The sequence below is a fragment of the Anser brachyrhynchus genome (genome assembly GCF_964034855.1).
Source record: "Anser brachyrhynchus genome assembly, chromosome: 2".
In the NCBI taxonomy this organism is placed as follows: Eukaryota; Metazoa; Chordata; class Aves; order Anseriformes; family Anatidae; genus Anser; species Anser brachyrhynchus.
In genome coordinates, this window is record NC_137695.1 from 153,874,577 (window position 1) to 153,895,088 (window position 20,512).

A 20,512-nucleotide genomic window follows, 5' to 3' on the forward strand; every position below is an offset into this window, starting at 1 on the left:
AAGAAAAACTAGCTTTAGAACTAGTGTTCAAGTGGAAGAGATGCAATACAACAAGCAAAACCAGTTCATTTTCTATACAGAGTATAAAGCAGAAAATCTTTTTTATTTTTATTTTTTCCAGCAAAACTGCATATTGGATAGACTACCTAATCCAACAGCATTTATTCCAGTAAAACTACCTACAGGGCTGAAGATCCCTAATGCACAGGAGAAGTCACGTACAATTATATCTTCTAAATGATGCTGGAAAGCCTTTGCCAGGTGCAATGAATTCTTCTATTTCTCTCATATAAGATTTCCTGACAGATGTGTAAGGAAATTGCAATTAAAGACAGCCAAAAATGTCCTAAATCACTAGTCTTGACTGTATTGTCTTCATATAGAATAGAGGGGAAAAAAGGCAGAAAAGAGAAAAGTAGTGAATGGACAATAGATACTATGAACCTTAGTTTCTAATTTTTTTTCTGCATTGCCTTGTGGGGAGGGCTTTCAAAGAGCATTCCCCCAATAAAAATGGTCCATATTTTATGACGCGGTCTATTGTAAAGAATTGAAACAGATTGTAAGGTACAAAAATTATTTTACAAATGAGCATACTAAGCCTCCCATGCTTAGCATGGATAATTTCATTATTAATAAATGGCAAAAGTAAGTAATTACTATGATAATTAAGTCACTGTAGTAATCTGGAAAATTGAAATAATATTCAAGTCGGTTGCACCGAAAATAAGGCATCCTAAGATTGCCACAGATCTAAAAACTATACTAAATAATTTATTGCTGTTGCTCTTATTTCCAATATTATACTACTTCCTTTTAAAGGAAAACATAATTTAAAAACATTAGAGGTGGTGTTTAACCAGAGACTCCATTATCTTCCAACAAAATAGTATTTCAACTAGTTACAAGAAAAACATATTTAAAATTTCTGTCCAATCTTATGTTGTCTTTTCAGAAATATATTACAAATACTGTATTCTATCCGTGCAGCATATTTCCTCCAGATTTCTGTCTGAGGTTATTTTCTTACCTATCTTATGTCTGGAGTTGGGCTGAGCAGAGATCTGAGGCTGTGATAACGAGGTAAAATTCAGGAGGAAGCAAAGGGCACCTTTAGACTCTTTTATAACCTATTTTCTGTACCATCATGGAGAGAGAGAAACTTCTTTTTGGGGGGCTTTGCCACATTTCAAATTCATTGTTGTGACCCGCTTATTGGTAGAACACTTCCCTAACTCACCTTATTAACAATTTGAGGTGAATTAATAGCACATATGCATTAGAGGTGAAATTAATCTTTTGCCTTTGTGGTAGGAATTTCTCAGAATGTCTTTTTTACTTAACCCACTTTTCTGAGGTTTCTCTTCAGTTTTCTCAGGGGCTTATAGAAGGTGAAAGTCTGTTTCAAATAGGTCAAATACCTTTATTCTCTCCATAACTATTTTTAAACTTCCTTCTTTACAATTTTACATAAATAACCCTGACAGATGATAATATTTTTTTTCTTTCTGTCAGAAGCTTTCTTCTGTGAGGTTGTGCCTGTAACCAAGAAAAGTTACCAAATTAATAGCCATATTTACTCCTGAAAATGTTACATGAGTAAACATTAATAGCATTGTATGACTGTAATCTATGTACATTAAAAATTAGCTTAAGTTAAATAATAGAATATGAAGATATACATCAATTTCAAGGGCACAGCTCAGAAAAGCCTAATTATTAAAGATCACCAAGCTTCCCAAGTCTGTGAAGAGATATAACTTGATGAAAGAAAACAATATTTTCATGAACAGCCCTTCCTCACAATGTTCTAATGGTAAAGACTTAAATGCTTCAAAACCAGATTATTTTTAACAAGGCTTTTATATGCTTACACTGCTCCAAGAAATAAGCCTGCACTGGGGTCTCAGCTTCTGTTTGGTTGCTTCCAGCGCCAAAACTCATTTCTCCTGAGCCAGCTGCACATTGCAGCGTAGATTGCACTGCAAGTAATAAGGAGAGATGAAGGAAAAGAAGCAGTTTTATGATTTGTTTTTATAGCTAGCAATAATATCCATTATGCAGAAGCCCTTCTGAAGCATCCTGAATAAAATGTCCCTACATATTTTAATTTTCTTAGCTAGGAGTTTTCCAAAATAGTATTTTTTCCCCCAAAGGTAAGATCATATCTGTGATATCTTCTGACTTTTTGTGCAATTTGTCCTGCTATTTTCTAAAAACAGATGACAGTAACAGTTACCGGTTTGTTTGCCTCCTGACCAAATATGCCAGGATTTATCATAGAATCATAGAATCGCTTGGGTTGGAAGGGACCTTGAAGATTATATAACTCCAACCCCCTGCCATAGGCAGGGATGCCACCCATTAGCTCAGGTTGCCCAGGACTTCATCCAACCTGGCCTTGAACACCTCCAGGCATGGGGCATCGACAACCTCTCTGGGCAACCTGGTCCAGTGCCTCACCACCCTGGTGGTCCCAGGACAGACCCCTGAGGGACACCACTTGTCACCGGCCTCCACCTGGACATGGAGCCATTGACCACCGCTCTCTGGGTGTGACCTTCAAGCCAGTCCTTATCCACTGAATGGTCCATCCTTCAAATCCATCTCTCTCCAATTTAGAGATTAGGATGTCATGTGGAACCATATCAAAGGTTTTACAGAAGTCTAGGTAGATGTCATTGCTCGGTGTTTCCTTGTCAACTGGTGCAGTCACTCCATCATAGAAAGCCACCAGACTGGTCAGGCACAATTTGTCCTTGGGAAAGCTGTGCTGGCTGTCTCAGATCACCTTCTTGTTCTGCATTTGCCTTAACATTGCTTCCAGGAGTATCTTTTCCATGATTTATGACCTGACATTTGCAGTATATTTGCAACCTTGAAACTAACAGTTTCTATTAATGATTTCATAAAAGACAAAAATCACAAAAAATGGTTATGTGCATTTTTCAAAAAGTAATGAAAAAAATACTAAAGAAAGTCAGAGCACAGTTGAATTCTATAAAAACTGCATTTTAGAGCCTTTCTTCAACACACTTTCCTGCAATAAATACAATTTTATGACCAAAGAAACTTTATCATTCTAGTCATTTGGTTTGTTCTTGTGAGACATTTAGATGAAAATTCCCAGAATCTCTCAACTGTTAATGAAACAAGCCACAAAACCCTGTAAGCATGCAAGTTACTCCATTTTCAGACGTTAAGTATAAAAACATTTATTTACATTGAATAAAGGTTCCATTAGGATTTTAATGACCTAACCAGTGAGACCAAATTATGACAGTATATTTAGCTGTTTTTGTGATGATGCTGAAGCTGTTTCACTGCAGAAATGAAGCAGGAGAAGACTCAAGAGATTTTGTATATTTATTTCATTCTCAATAACACAAGCAGCAAGACAGTGAAAATTTCATGAGGGCCGTGTGGTAAAGAAGATAACTGTGAGCTGAACCAGGTGAGAGAAAAATTTTGTTCCAGAGTTCACCAAAATTTCCCTTCTCAAGTGTCCATGTCACCAAAGCTCTTGCCTAAGACCCTTGTAGGGGAGCTCTGTGGAAGGGTTAGTGATTGAGTGGATTTGGACACTATGTTTTCACAAATTTACAGGTCATTGCTGAGATGCTATAAAGAATCCTCCTGCCAACTATGTTGCCTTTCTGTGAGTTGTATTTTTTTCCAGGGCTGTCAGTATATGGCTTTCCATGAACATGACATATGATTGCTTTTCAATAACAAATAATTGAATTTGGGCTTCACCAAATATTTTCATATTACTCATAACACATCTTTAAACACAAACCTAGTGGTTGACTCTTCCTTTCTTCCTAGGCTCACCTCTTCTGGAGTGGTAGCCACATGTAGGTATGAGAAAAAGGACTATCATGAGGACAGCTTTGATAACAGCAGTCATGCTCAGGGTGCACTCATGAACTTAAACTGAAAAAGCTGGATGAGCTATTTTCCGGTCAAAGAGTAAATTATTAAGCAGAGATAGATTGATTTTATTTTTCTACCAGCATACTGTAGCCATTTTTTCATCCTATATGGAGAGATTAAAAACCATAAAGAAAAAGGCAAAAACAGAAAGCTGTAATCTCTGAATTACTTGTGTCCAATAAACAGATGTTATAATATAAAGAGGTCTTAGTTTTAGGGAAGAACGAACGCAGCACACCCAAATATGAGGCAGCAACACTGATTTGAAGGAGCAGAACCTAGTCTGACAGTATGGGGGAAGAGGCATTTTGGAGATGTCTGGATCCAAACAATTTGCTAAGATCTGCTGCATTCAAGCGATAAAATAAATTTGAGGGCAGGTTCATTTGCTCTCATTTCCCTTAGATGAAGATTAAATCCAGTAACCAGAAGGGAAATGAAAGCAGGATGGGTATTGTTATCGCAGATAATAAAATATTAGGTTGTTGCACTGAAGAATGGGTTTGCAGCTGGTGAAAACTCCTAAGCGTAACTACAAAACCTCTAGTTTGCTCTCAGGCCTATTTTGCAAAGGAGACTGTTACATCAATGATTAGAGACTAGGCTGTAGCATAATATGAATTCAGAAAGTGTAGCTGAATTTATGACTGTAGGGTGCCATTTTTGGAAGAAAAAAAAAAAGAAAGAAAAAAGATTCAGCCATCTTGCTAGATACCAGCCAAACACATCCCTGTATTACCCTATTGACTTAACCCTCGACACACATTTGATTCACTGATTTTAATGAGGCTGAATTTCTTCTGGAATATTTATTGCTGCAATCATCATCTGAGGCCCAGGAATGTTCCCAGTGTTGGGAACAGAACAGGACATTGTATGTTCAGCCAGGATGACTCTGTTTGTGTTGGCCACTCACTGAGTGGGCTCATGTCTACTTTTTATTGCATTCAGAAGCTTAGTTCCTTAGGATCTGTGGCTAAAGTGAGAGTTTTAAGAGACATTCCCAGTTCTTTATAAAGTGTGAATGATCACAGCTGTCATCAACAAAGTGGGAGGGGGAACAAGTCTAGTATCTAGGATATCTGATCTCATGCTTTGGTCTTTTAGCTGGTAGCCTGTGGGAGCTGGGAAAGATAAAAACAAAGGGCATGGGTCTGGTTAAGTCAGAGCACTGTCATATAAGTTACTCATGATATCAGATACCCAGTTGGATACTTCAGACTCTTTTCATCAGATTTCATGTCAGGAAGAATTAAACAGTCCTGACTGAATAGATATAAAACATTTTAATGTTTCTCTGCAGATACCTGTCCAGTTTGTTTGCTGGGATAATGTAGGAATATGCCAGATACAACAATCTGCAGCAGCCACTGGTGTTGGTGGTGGTGGAACAGGTTGCCCAGAGAAGCTGTGGATGCCCCATCCCTGGAAGTGTTTAAGGATGGGTTGGATGGGCCCTGGGCAACCTGATCTAGTGTGTCTGCACATGGCAGAGGGGTTGGAATTAGATGATCTTTAAGGTCCCTTCCATCCCAAGCCATTCTAGGATTCTATGACGCTGACTCCTTCAGCACTTTCCATACTTACCTTTTAGTAACTGAAGGGTTGAAATGCTCTCGTATAACTACTTTGAGGGTATTCTCTGAGGTGAGTGAATTGAGGTTTAATTACTCAGATTGAACAATCTGATGATTGATCCTAGTCATAATCTCCTGGAAACAATATGATAACTCACAACCTACAGGGAACGAAAAACAGTCTAACTAGTCACCTTATAAATGTTTAAGAAAATTGCTCCAATTGATTTATTTGTGAGCACTAAAAGCTCTTTTCTTCTGTGTAATGGAGAGAAGTAGGTTGAAGAAATGCTGCTAACATCCTGCTCTTGCTCTGGGCCAAATCATGTCTACACAATCATAAATCAATCCTCTGGGTATAGATCAATGTGAAATCAAATAAGTGGACCAGATTCTTCTCAAGTGTATCAAAGTTGACCTGTAAAAAATTAGAACAATGAGCCTGTATTATTAAATAGTCTGCATTCTAAAGAAGACAACAAATATTATATTTCATAGAAAATCATTTCAAAAATTTATTATTTATGGAGAATTCATAAAATATTGAAACAGTTTTCTTTCCTCATACTCGTCACTTTTTGTTTTCCTGTTTGAACCACAGAATATATATATATATATATATATGATATAATATATAATCCATGAAAGCACATATACAAAGAGTGCTTCAAACAGGAACTATTACTCCATTTGTTTGTGTGCTCAAAATAAATTTGAAACAGGGGACTCAAAACACTTTTGAAAACTCAAGGGTTTCTTTGTTACGTAAATTTCATAAGAAGTCCAAATAAGAGTCATGGAAATTTTATATTTGGCAAAATACTCTTTTCTGAGATTGTTTTCTTGGGAAGATGGTGAATCATTTTTAATGTTTTGTAAGATGTCAACCTCGTTGGTGATGCTACACATACAGTGCAGATAAAGTGCAAATAAACTAAAGTTAACCAGATCTGGTTATTATCCCTCCCAGTGGGTACTCAACCTATTTAAAAAGAGCTAACACTGTTAACTTGTTAATTTATCTAAAAGTAGCAATGAAGCTGTCTGTTTAAGAAGACATAACAGGGCTGATGATCTCTGTGCACTGAATTCCTGAAATCTGGACTCATAAGCCTTTACTGAATTGGTGCTACTCATTTTATATTCCAGGGTTGGTCTTTAGACCCAGATACTCCATATAGCCTGCAGTGTTCACAACTGAACAGTTTTCTTTTAATTTGAATGGTTTAAACAACTTCTTATATTTCATTACCAAGTGGATGTACAAATGGATGAAAAAGATTTCAGAGTAAGTATAATTGGAACTAAACACTGTCTGCTTCTGAGCCTGAACTCACTTCTGTGCAAGTAGCTTTTTCTACCCTCCAAGAAAGGATCCATTTCTATGGCTTATATTTTCTTTATAAAGTACAGTGGTCAAAATAAATCTTTATATTTCATTATTCCTTAAGGATGCATAGTAGCCTTTACAACAACTGTGAAAGAGGGCAGAAATAGAATTCTTCATGCTACACAGTGGTGGTTTTTTATTATTATTATTTTTTATTCTCAGCGTCTCTAAAGTCCCCTTTTTAACCTTGATAATGTCCTTGCTTCCTGTCGCTTAAGACTATCACTTCTATTACTATGTTGCAATAATAGTATAGCCCATGGGCTCACAACACTTTAAAAGAACTGTGCCCCCATCCTGGTACAAAGCCAATGGAAAGCAACTGTGTTGTTAGCCTGTTATTTGATTGTTTCCTAGCAAGGCTTTCTGAACCTAAGTTGCTTTGGAAGTAATTTAATACAGCATCATGTGTGTCAGTACTCATTAGAAAGTTGTTTAGTTTATGGCTGAAATATATGGTGTTGATAGATTTAGAAAGAGTCCAAATCATTACACAATGCTCTTCAACATAATGAATGAAGAATCTGTTCAAGTGAATTACTTCCTCAAGCCAACAGGTTTCTCTAATTTTCACTTGAATTCCACCATCATTGCCTATATGTGTTTAAACTCTTCTACAGATATTTTCTGCCTCAAAGAAAAAATATTTCCCAAATTTCCTTTTAAAAATCACACACCTGATGAATTGTTGCATTTCAAGTGCTTGACTGTTGTCTCAGATCAGATTTTCACTGTGAATAATAAATTTCCAAAGGAGATGTAACTCAAACATTATGACTGTCAATTTGAAGTTTATTTGCCTGAGGTCTATGACAGATAGAGCTATATCTCACTGGATACTGAAATTCTATAACTAATTTTAAATTAAAAAAAAATCAAAACTGTTTTAAGCATCAATGATAATTTGTTGTTTTTGTTGTTGCTGTTCTTTTTTTTTTTTTTTTTTTTTTTGTTCCCCGACTGCTTTTTATGGGGGGAAATCATGATTTTTCAAGAGTATACTTTTAAAAATAATTGTCAGTTTGCCTTGAGCAGCTTTGCATTTTAGGGTTATACTGTAGTAACTGTGCTTGGATCCTTCTCTCCTGTAGTTTTGGGTGCTGAAGTTATTTATGAGATGAAGCTAACACTATGGAGGAATAGAAAAGTTCCCAGTCTGACCCTGATCCAATATAAATCAAAAGTAACTTCTGCTAAAGCTCATTATGAAATAAGTGAAACAGAGAGCAGACCTAAGCCCAGTATGACTCTTTCTAAACAATGCATTGTGCTGGGGTATGGAAGCACTTTTAATGGCTTTGGATAACCATTCATCTAAGCAGTGTGATTCATGGCTCTGTCAAATGTGGTGCCATGCTATCCTTTCCCAAATTTATTTCTATTTTGCTATTACGAGTAGGAAAGGAAAGTTGTTTTCTGAGAGGATATTTAAGGGAAAGTTAAGGACAAAGTATTGTCTGAGTATGCGAGTTCAGCCCACACCGGATATAAATGAGAGCTGTCCTTGGGTAAAGATGAATTTATTTAAGAGCTCACATGGTCTGGAGCCTGCACTCACTTGCACCTACCTGTCTTTTGAATAATTTGTTAGTGCTGATCAAGAAATAGTCCAGACTTACAATCTTTTAAAGTTCTCTGAAAGAAGGAGAGGTTCTCAGTAGCAGCCAGAAAACAGGGAATTTGGCTGACGCTTGTTACTGCATTGAAGTCTGGTCTGCCTGCTTTGGAGGAGGAAAAGGATTTTCTCATGATAGGATTATTGTAGAAAGATGTTTTAAGAATCATATCTAGTCTCTGATTAATTTCTGATATAACCACGTCTTGTCCTAGATTACAGAGATATTTTTTTTTTCCCAAAAAAATGTTCCATTGAAAGCAATGTAGTTCCCAAAAAGTGTGTTTTTGATATAAACACAAATTGTTTGAAAATTGCTGAACAGCTTTAGTTTAGGGGAACAAGTCAGAAACAACTCTTTCCACAGACGATGGGAGATTAATATCCTCATTAATGATTTGGATGATAAGACAGAGTGTACCCTTGTCAGGTATGCAGATGACAAAGAATTGTGAGGAGTGGCCAATATGCCAGAGGATCGTGCAGCCATTCAGATGGGCTCGGACAGGCTAGAGAAATGGGCTGACAGAAAACTCACGGAATTCAACAAGAAGTGCAAAGTTATGCATCTGGGGAGGAAAAACCCCAGGTACCAGGGCATGCTGAGGGCCACCCAGCTGGAAAGTAGCTTTGAAGAAAATACCCTCGGGGTCCTAGTTGACATACAATCATAGAATCATCATAGAATGGTTTGAGTTGGAAGGAAACTTAAAGATCATCTAGTTTCAACCTCCCTGCCATGGGCAGGGACACCTCCCACCAGACCAGGTTGCCCAAAGCCCCATCCAGCCTGGCCTTGAACACTTCCAGGGATGGGGCATCCACAGCTTCTCTGGGCAACCTGTGCCAGTGCCTCACCACCCTATGAATAAAGAATTTGTTCCTGATATCTAACCTAAATCTAACCTCTTTCTTTTTAAAACCATTATGCCTTGTTCTATCATTACACTCTGATAAAGAATCCCTCTCCAGCTTTTCTGTGGACTCCCTTTAGGGAGCCTCTTTTTCCTATGCCTGTCTTCATAGGAGAGGTACTCCATTGCTTTGATCATCTTCATGTCCCTCCTCTGAACCCACTCTAACACATCTGTCTTTCTTATTCCATACCTGAATATAGTACTGCAGGTAGGGTCTCACAAGAGCAGAGTAGAGGGGGACAATTACTTCCCTCGACCAAGGCCAGGTGCCGGGTCCTGCACCTGGGGCGCAATAACCCCAAGCAGCGCTACAGGCTGGGAAATGAGTGGTTAGAAAGCTGCCTGGCAGAAAAGGACCTGGGAGTATTGGTTGATAGTCAGCTGAATATGAGCTAGCAGTGTGCTCGGGTGGCCAAGAAGGCCAACAGCATCCTGGCTTGCATAAGAAGCAGTGTGGCCAGCAGGTCTAAGGAAGTGATTGTCCCCCTGTACTCGGCTCAGGTGAGGCCGCACCTCAAGTACTGTGTTCAGTTTTGGGCCCCTCGCTACAGGAAGGACATGGAGGTGCTCGAGCGAGTCCAGAGAAGGGCAACGAAGCTGGTGAGGGGTCTGGAGAACAAGTCTTACAAGGAGCGGCTGAGGGAGCTGGGATTGTTCAGCCTGGAGAAGAGGAGGCTCAGGGGCGACCTTATCGCTCTCTACAGTTACCTTAAAGGAGGCTGTAGCGAGGTGGGGGTTGGTCTATTCTCCCACGTGCCTGGTGACAGGACGAGGGGGAATGGGCTAAAGTTGCGCCAGGGGAGGTTTAGGTTGGATGTTAGGAAGAACTTCTTTACTGAAAGGGTTGTTAGGCATTGGAATAGGCTGCCCAGGGAAGTGGTTGAGTCACCATCCCTGGAAGTCTTAAAAGACATTTAGACGTAGAGTTTAGTGATATGGTTTAGTGGAGGACTTGTTAGTGTTAGGTCAGAGGTTGGACTAGGTGATCTTGGAGGTCTCTTCCAACCTAGATGATGCTGTGATTCTGGCCACATTTCTTTTGATGCAGCCCAGGATACGGTTGGCTTTCTGGCCTGCAAGTACATATTGCCAGCTCACATTGATTTTCTCTTCAACCAAACCCCCAGAGTCTTTTTTACTCAGGGCCACTCTCAATCCATTCTCTGCCCAGTCTGTGTTAGTCCTTGGGATTGCTCCAGTCCATATGCAGGGCCTTGCACTTGGCCATGTTGAACTTAATGCAGTTTGCCTGGGCCCATCTCTCAAGCCTGTCAAGGAAGGGCATCCTTTCCCTCTGTCATGTACTCACTGTCACAGTACTCACCTTAGTGTCATCTGCAGACTTGCTGACGGTGCACTCAATCCCACTGTCTATGTCACCGAAAAAGATGTTAAAGTTGACATCAAGTTGAATGTAAGCCAGCAATGTGCTCTCACTGCAAAGAAGGCTAATGGTATCCTGGACTGTATTAGCCAAAGTATTGCCAGCAAATCAAGGAAGGTGATCCTTCCCCACTACTCAGTACTGGTGAGGCTACATCTGGAGTACTACCTCCAGCTTAGGGCTCCCCAGTACCCAAGAGACACGGGGCTACTGTAGATAGTCCAATGTAGGGCCACTAAGATGATTAAAGGACTGGAGCACCTTTTCTATGAAGAAAGGTTGAAGTAGCTGGGACTCTTTAGCCTGGAGAAGAGTAGATTCAGGGAGGATCTTATCAGTGTAAATAAATTCCTGAAGGGAGGGTGCAATGAGGACGGAGCCAGGATCTCTTCAGTTGTTCTCAGTGCCAGTACAAGAGGCAATGGACACAAACTGGAACACAAGAAGTTCTGTCTGAATGTCAGGAAGCACTTTACTGTGCTTTCTTACTGCTGTACAGATGTGTAAGTGTTTTGCCTTACAGCATGCAGCAAGAAGAAATAGAAGAAACAGAATACAAGTCTATGAGCTGCTGCACTTAGAGAGCTGTCATACCTCTGTGTGTGAAAATGGATCCTCCAGCCAGCTACCTGCAGAAAGAAATAAAACAGAGGTGACTTCAGATACCCCTAGTTCTGGAAAAGTGGATAGCATTTATTATTCAGAGATGTGCAAATTCTGATTTCCTTATTGCTGGGCTTTTGTGTCCACATTTCTCGTGACACAGGTGCCTGGTGAAATACCAATTTGAGGTACTCCATGAACATGGTTGGGATTACATCTATTCACTGCCCAGTTTTCCAAGTCTACAATTTTGCTTCCTCACTTGTCTGAAAGGGAAGAATTTCCTCTTCTATCTCTTGCAGGGACAGAATTTGATTCATCTGACAATCAAATCACAAACCAGATGAATGGTGTGTTTTGACCAATAGTCTGTTTGCATATGTGGGAAATGCTAGATATTTTCATCAGCTCTGTTAATTCTTCCAGTTTCCTTTATCAAGGTACTTCTACATGGTTCAAGACAACAGAGGAATATTCCATTCAGTCAGAAGTAGTTAAAATTTACAGGAGAGCATTTCACTCAGCAGAAGATACAGTCAATTAAATTTACAGAACTGAATTTAGACAAGCTCACCATTCATGCAAGAACTTGCTGTTTGATCATTTTCAAATTTCATGTTATAGAACTATCTCGAATGAATGGCAGTATTAGCTTCTAATTCTCACAAATATTTCTATAAACACATTATGGGTTACATCTATGAATTATTCAGTTTGGAGCTAAACAAAAATGTTTGAAGAAAGTTTCTGCTTTTCTCAAAAACCTATTTTCAACAGGAAACTGGTGGTTTATTACAAGTTTTGTTTTTTTTTTCTTTGTTTATTTGTGTTTTGAATTTTAAAAAATGCTTAAAGTGTTGGTTAAAAACCGCCAAAAGGAAAATGTGTCTATTTTCTTACTGTCTCAGTGAGTCATTATAGAGACACTTGGAGCGTAGTTCCTCTCCTCCAAATTTCGGTCATACGAGCTAGTCAACAGCAATCTTTTAGTGGGCAATAGAGAGAGATTATTTCCTCTACAGTTCATCCCATATAGAGATAGCTTAAAGAAAACGGTGTGACTCACACCGTGGAAGCACTTTCTACTGATGACAGAAGGAACCTAGGTGACTTGTAAAATAGACCCCAAACTTTTAAATTGTGTAATTGAGTAAGTGAAGCAAATCTCACTCATAAAGCTGGCATATTTAAAGCATGGAGGACATTAGTAATGCTTCAGAGAGACCTTTCCATGCATTAATTATATTTATTTTCAAAGGAAAAGTAAATCAGTACAGATTATTATAGGATACTCTTTATGGTGGAAGTTTGCCCCTGACCTTCCTTCTTTTGTCTGCCTCCAAAGAGAACAGCAGTAAAATTTTGGTTGCAGCCATAACAGATGCTAAACATGTATAAAGTCAGTATGGCTCTGTATACAAAAAGACTTGTAGCATTATAATCAGTAAACATCAATATCCTCTTTTTTTTTTTTTTTTCCTTGAGCTATGCAAGGTAATGGTGAATTTGTAAATCTTCTGCTATCCTCATACAGCATAATGTCCTCTATGCTTCTAGTCACTCTTAATAGAGGAGCTGGAAAATGCTCTACACACCAGTGAACAGTATCCGTTCAAGCACATTTCTGCTTTTACAATAATGCAATGTTCTTTGCCTTTTAGACAGTATTAGCATCTCATAAGCATTACAACCATCAGTTCTCACCCAAAGCTCGCTGTGTAGTCCAGCCTTTTCTTCCATGCTGAGGTCAAACAATCCCTGGAGAGTCTTCAGCTGAAGCAGCCACACAAGCCAAGCTGTGCCCACGAGAACAAGTCAGCAACCTGGTGATGGAAAGGGGCAGTTGGTGGTGTAAGAGCTACATGAATATCCACTTAAAAATAGAGAAGGGCACTGTTACACATTTGTGTGGTGTAAGACAGAAAGGTGGAAAAAACATTGGGCTTACAGGGCCCATACTTCAACACCTGAAAATGATGAGGAACCTATGAAAGGGGGTAGAGGTTTCTCCAGTAAATGCCCAGAGGACTAGCCGTGCCATGTGTGAAATACAACCACTGATATACGGACCATATATCCGTACCTTGTACCTTGCTCTACCTAAAGTTTTCAGTCTTCTGTAGGAGACAGGGGTAGAAGAAGAGAAATTGTTTGCTAATGACTGAAAACTGCCTGGCATGTCCCACAAATTCCTCCTTTCCCCAACCTCCTCTCTTTATTAACACCAAAGAAAGCCCAGTTGTGTTAACTCAGCTATGCATATGAAATTGTCCATCGTGTTCTCACACGCATTTTTTTTGTGGAGAAAGGAGTGTAAAAATAGCCTGGCTCTAAGCCGCTGCTGTAAACAGCCTCGTAAAACGCAGACTGCTTTCAAAGCAGTGCAGAGCGGTCTGTGCAGCTGTGATGCCTGTGTGGTGCCTGTATTGACTGAGGGATTGTAGAGGAGAAGCCACTCTATCACTTCATTATAAACACTCCTTTCTCCCATATCATCCACTGCCGTGTTTATGGGCTGTGCATGGTTTTTGTTTTCATTACGTACAAGCTACATTATTTCATGGGCTATGCGGCACTGGCATTAATGGGTCTGCTCATAGTGACCCCAAATATAAAATGTGCCATTTTTTACCAACTAGATTTGTGAGGCAAATCTAACAGGAGATAGCTTAAATGTAAACTCCAAAGAATTTATTTTCATACTTTTGGAACTCTATTTAATGTGATGAATGGATATTCATAATACTTTAATTCTCATCGATGGCTCCTCAGCAATTTTGAAAGCATCATCCAAAAAAAAGTTACATTCATTTTTTTTAAATCTAGATTTTTTTGTTTCCTTTCCTCCATTTTCATTTGACTCTTCGGAGATGTTTCTCCACTGATTTTGCCAGATCTCTATCTTTCAGTTTCAGAAAACACTACGTCAATCTCAAATTTTAAAAATATATATATATATATATATATTAAAATGTGGGAGAACTTTTCACTCCTTCATAAAGCAACTTAATTTACTCTTTATTGCTGCAGAAAAGCACAGAATTTACCAATTCAAAACAAACAAACAAACAAAAAACAAAACTCGTGCTTTTAAAGTATTTCTACCATCTAAAATGCAATATCTGTAATCAAAAACAAATCCTTTAATAAACATTTTTGTTTGGAAATATAACATCATGGCCAACATGGAAAGATAGAAAGAGAATCCTTAATTTCTGTAACCTGATTCTTTTCTATAGACAATTCTTGTTGAGACTTCCCTTGCCCATTTTCAAATATTTCATAGTTCTTTTCCATGACAGATCATGTCCACTTTCAGACTTTGCTGAATGATATTCAAAGTGCAATTTTCTTCATAGTTTTAATCTCAAGGTTTTTGTTTATATCAGGGAGATCTCTTTTTCGTACTATACACACATCTGTAGACTATTATGACCCTTGCTTTTCAGTTTTTGCCAAATACTTTGCCTCTTCTAGGTTTTGCCTTCATATACAACAAGAACATCAGTAGGAGGTCACTACACCTAGAAAAAGCATCCAAATTTCCCTAAGCAGTGAAATCTTTCTCAGAAGAGTCTTTTTTTCCTTATGCTCTTGACTGCAATCCCAAAACATGATCCCATAAATGGTCTCCTTTGGATGTATTGCTACAACAATTTCTAGGACTAGTCCTGAGCCCATGGAGAAGTAAATGCAGCTGAGTGAAAAGACCGTCTGTCTATTATAAAAAAGAAAACTTTTTTTTTCTTGTTCTTTTTCCTAAATTCAAGTTTTCAGTGATCTGGTTTACAGAACAGACATAAAACAGTTGCACTGGCAGACCTGAGGGAGCAGGAACCTGCTGCATGGAGAAAGAAAATGAGCAGTCAGGGGCCAGGAGGACTGAACAAATGTCTTGAGCAGCTTTGCCATCAAAGAAAACCAAGATCGTGTAAGAACCCCCTTAGGAGTGTGTAAGCGTTCTCACAAGCCACTCCTCCACATCTTTAACCACTGTCAGCACTTTATTCTCAACTCTCTGTAATTTTTCAGCACATTTTCCAATAATGAGAAAAGCAGACTGAATATGCTTTCACTGTAGTATTGCACAGAACAGTATTTCTTCTCCTTTCAATAGAAAATGCGTAGATAGGTAGATAACAATATCCTTAGGTGAAAAGTTGCCTTTATGGAACAAAAAATGCCAGCTGCTTCTTGGTTTTTGTATTTAACAACCATGTCATGTTATAAACTCATGTTGAACTCACTGCTCTCTAAGTCTCACCTAAATCCTTTTGCAAAAGATTTCATTGTCAAGTTTTGCTCCTTGATTATATATGTAGTCCTGTTGAATTTTTATTTATTTTATTTTATTTATTTTATTTTATTTTATTTTATTTTATTTTATTTTATTTTATTTTATTTTATTTTATTTTATTTTATTTTATTTTATTTTATTTTATTTTTAAGAATTGAATCTCTTCCTGTTTTTTTTTGTTGTTGTTGTTTGTTTGTTTGTTTTTTTAAGACTTCAGTATGGCCTTTTTGGAGGTGCCTGTCTTTATTTCCTGGCTCCCTGAGTATTCTCAACACTTCTCCATTCAGCATGGCCTGCAAATTTTCATCAGCTTGCAGCTGTTTGCTCGTGCTTCCATTTCATTGCAGTTGTTAAAAGCAGTCATACAGCATAGCCCCTCTCCTCCCATCTCCCCAACCCAATATCCTGCTAGCTAATAGGATTTGCCACTGATCTCACTGCCATGCCAAGGAATCCAGGTTTCTATTTAAACAAAGAAATTTCATGGATGTATTAGTTTTCCCAAATTCATCCAAATCTTTAGCTATATATTTTTATTATAAGCTAAGCATATAACCAGTTTTTTCATAGAGTTCTTTGTGCCTGGAATAACATATTTGTAACAGAGAGACAAAGAGAATACTCTAGACAAAAACAAAGCAGCAATCAAGAAAGGAAACAAAATATATAGAGAGAAAGACAGGCAAACTTGCAATCCCAAATTTTAAAAGATTAAGTATATTTATTTGTTTATTTTTAAAAAAATACAGGAAGAAAAAGATTATCGGGAAAATATGAAAATTATTAGAGGGGTATTTCTCATAGAAAAGTGAAGCTTTCTATTTTTTTTTTTTGTTAAAGCTTCTTAAATCATGTCTGAGAATAACTGAGTAACGGGACATTCCAATAATGAAGTTATATGTCAAAACTTATCTTGTAAACAAAGATTAAGAAATTATTTACACTTTTTGATAAAGGAATGAATCAGGCCTTTTTTTTTTTTTTTCCTTTTCAAAGTTTATGGAGAATTTGTCTCCAAATTAGTCCTTTAAAGAAAACAAAATGCCTCTCAACATATACTGGAACAGCAGAATATACTGGAATAGCAGATTCTTACTGATCATATTAACGATCAATTACCGTTGGATTTTCTACTTTCTGTCTTTTCATTAGAAGATGCACAACACATTAGAAGTACAACACATAGAGAACCATATCAAGGTTGCACCCAGTGCAAAGCCCACGTTGTTCTCCACCATGCAGGATGAAGGCCAACTCTACTCCTCCTACATCCCACCGATCAGTGGTTCAGACAACGTTTGTACTTCACCGGTGTGAAAGGCCACATGCTTCCACACAGCACCCACACCCTGAGGGCCAGGATGTTAGACCTATCCGTACCACAAGGCACCTGCCGTCGAGGAGCAGAGAGTATCTCCAACCAGCCCAATATGTAACAGCAGGGGTGAGAAAGTCATGGCTGAGCCCACAGGGACATCCACCCAGTCTTATGGAAATGAAAGTGTCCTTGTCCACACAGGGCAGGAGGAACCTGTGGTGGGGTAGGAAAAGGTTTATTTTGTTTTTTAAGAGCTGGTGTAAGAGGAGAAGAATTATAGATATTTCTGTCTGGGATGGGTGAAGAGTAGAGTTAGTCTTGCTGGGATTTCATTTTATGGCTGCACACAGAATTTAGGGTTAAGTCTTGCTGTTCTGGCAAATGCTTTTCTCTCTTCCATTTCTCCCCTGACTAACCAAGAGAGTGATCCCTGTTTCTCTGGCAGCTGGCATTTCAAAGAAGCAGCCCAGACATCTGCTATACACATCTTTCAGTTACTTCCCATCTTTAAAAATAGAAAACTGAATACTGCAGTGACCATATTCAGGCAAAAGGCAATAAATTAAGCACTTTACTTCAAAGGGAACCTGCTGTCTGCAGGTCTGATCTCACACCAGTTGTATTAGTTAGTGTGCAGGATTTTGCTTATGCTTGACAGCACTCATCTGAACACTTCAGGATACAGACAGACGAAGGTCTGCTCTTCTGCATTGCTCCTCTGGATTCATAGTTAGTTGGTCATCCTCACACTCAGGAAAATGTCAGTTGCTTGAAAAAGAGCACCACTTGCTTGTTGGTTTGTTTGCTTGTTTGAAAAGTTTCAGTTTATTTCATGCAAGAATGGTTTTAGTCTTATGATCAAAACAAGTAATGTACTGTAGTGTAACATAAATTGTCATGACTTAAATAGATTTAGACTTGACAGACTGTGTAGTATCCAAGTCATTCAAGTATAAAAGCAATGAATGGCATTACGCCCATCACTACAAGTGTGGCTGTCAACTGCAATCACTTATGTAGCATTCTGGAAACAAGGACAATTCAAATTTTCAAATCACAAAGGATCTGCTTTGGTATTGCTTATTCTACTCTAATGTTTGCTGTTGAACTTCTTTTGTAACTAGCTTTTTTGACGTCTCCTATAATATCAGTCATTTGCCTGGGAATATAATGTATATTGTTATATAACCAAAATAATGATCTCTATACAATTAGAATTACATTTGCATATTGCACAGTCTTGGGGGAAAATTCCTTGTAATATCACAGCAGAATAAGCTGGCAGAAGGACTGGCACCAGGACTATCAGTAGGAGGAACAAGAAGAAGAATTAGAAAGCCTTTAAGAGTTCAGCACGCCTGTCTACAAAACCATGCAAAAATTCTATTAACAGGAACAGCCTGTGTGACAGCGAGCTTACAGGGCTTACATGTTGTTGTATATTCTTAAGATTGCAGAAAGCATCCATAATTTTCAGCACTACGTCACTTACTGAGAATAGTGTTAGCAGAGCCAGAAGGGGATGCAGTGGAACGGAGACCAGTCTGCTAGAGGCGAGGTACGTGCACACATGAGAAGCTTGTGCTGCTGCTGTTGACCCAGAAAGGAGGAGAACTGGGCACCGTTCAGGCCCCTGTTGCAAGCACAGACCTTAATTAAACTGGTGTCCTTTCCTTGAAAAGCTAAGTAACACCATACAGCTGTGCCGCTGGCCCGCAGGCCAGCTTTTTGCGCAGTTTGAGTAGCATGTGGAGAAGGGATTGGCTTCACCCATGTCTTCTGGAGCAACAGCTGCTCCTTCAGTAATTGAAATCTTTGTCTGGCTTGCACTGAGTCTGGATCCTGGCCAGGGGAGCAGATGTGGAGCCCTACTCCAGAAGCTTTGTAGGCCATGGGGACAGCTCTGATCCTGTTGCCCAAGGTCTCCTCTGTTTCAGTGTCAGCTTATTATGCTCGGTTCTAGCACAGATTTATTTCACGTGGGGCAATGACTGCTATTCCTTTCATGCAGGAATTTCCCAGGAAAGAAATAAGCAATGGAAGAAGGGAGTTTCCTCATTGTGCCTACAGGATTAAATACAGAGACTTCAGCAGCTAACAGGAGACTGAGGGTCTATTCAAACTGCAAGCAAAACTCAGACTTGGATGCTGACCTTCTGCTTTTGAGTAAACATTTCCAATGAGAATGGCTGCATGGCTTTTCCTTTCTGTCCCAGTGTTAACATCTCTGTCCGACAGTGCCTCCCTCTCTGTGTCCTTAAAAATCTGCTCAGCGCACATTGGCACCAACTGAAGGCAGTGGAAGTCTCTGCTGGGAAGCAGTTCCGTATGTTATTCCTCAAACATCGACACGTGTAGTTTCTTGGATAACATCGTGCTTTCTTCTTCAACAGGCCTTTTACAAGGCGGTAGCCTTCTCTCCCTCCCCACCCAAGGAACAATCTCTATCCTCTCAATGTGATTACAGTCCATTTCATTCCGTAATAGGTTTCTTTTATTATTCCCTCAGGCATGCAAATCAAATTTTACTCAGCACCAAAATCTTTGTTCTATAAAGAATGCTGGCATCGAGTGCAGAGAAAAAATAGCTTTGCTATTGAATATGGTCTGTGTTAATAGAACTCCACTATCTTTTTACTTTGAAAGTAAACATCTGTCAAAGTTTATTTGCTCCCTTGGAAAGGCAGGAGTGTCTTAAGGGAAAGCACATGATAAAAGCAGATAGATTATTCTGCAATTATACCTTTCTCTGTCTAAATGTTTAATTAGATAAGCTGCCACAGAGACAGAGATTGCTTTGGCATCCATCTGTCCCATTTATCGACGTTATAAATGCAATGGAAGCCGTGGCAAATTTGATCACAGCAGCCACAGTGAAAGCAGGGAGCTGGCGGTCTCAAACTAGACCAATTTCAAACAACTGTTCAGCCCAGCTGGGTGGCTCTTTTTGGAAGGACAGCTGCCAGTGGTTGATCTTGTGTTTTCACAGTTTGGGAAGTACCAACCTGCTTGCAAACGTCTATCTACTATTTGAAGCCATGGCATCTCTTGCCCCTCTGTGATTATTGATCTTAAATATGTTTTTATGTTTTATTTCAAAGATGTCTAAATAGCTATATATGTCTATCACAATATTAGTTTGACTGCAGAGATTTTAAATGCAATGGTAGTACAGGTTTGCAAAGGAGTCTTCACTTCTTGCTGGTCTCTGAAAAAGCATAGAAGAGAGGATGTGATTTCTATAACAGAGCTGGCAAGTTCAGGCAGTGCATAATATACAGAGAAAGGAAGAAAAGAGAGAGAGAGAGAATGATGCAAATAAGCTTCTAAAAATATATTCGAATTTTCCCACTTGAGATATAAGTGTTGCTCAAGACCATAAAAGAGCACGAATATAACTGGACGGGAAAGGTTTCAGCTTCTCAGTGACAAAGCTGCCCGGTTCTGTGGTTAATGATGGCTTTGCTGTGAATGA

General features: G+C 38.8%; 1 long non-coding RNA gene across 1 annotated transcript; it reads right to left on the minus strand.

Moving 5' to 3' along the window:
- Positions 1-843: 843 nt before the first annotated feature.
- On the minus strand, positions 844-19,114 carry LOC308190243. The gene is made up of 6 exons (XR_013947023.1): positions 18,530-19,114; positions 13,127-13,245; positions 11,414-11,448; positions 5,524-5,931; positions 1,875-1,982; positions 844-1,539 (listed from the first exon to the last, which is right to left on the minus strand). It is a non-coding gene; the product is annotated as an uncharacterized lncRNA (long non-coding RNA).
- Between the last annotated feature and the right edge of the window lie 1,398 nt (positions 19,115-20,512).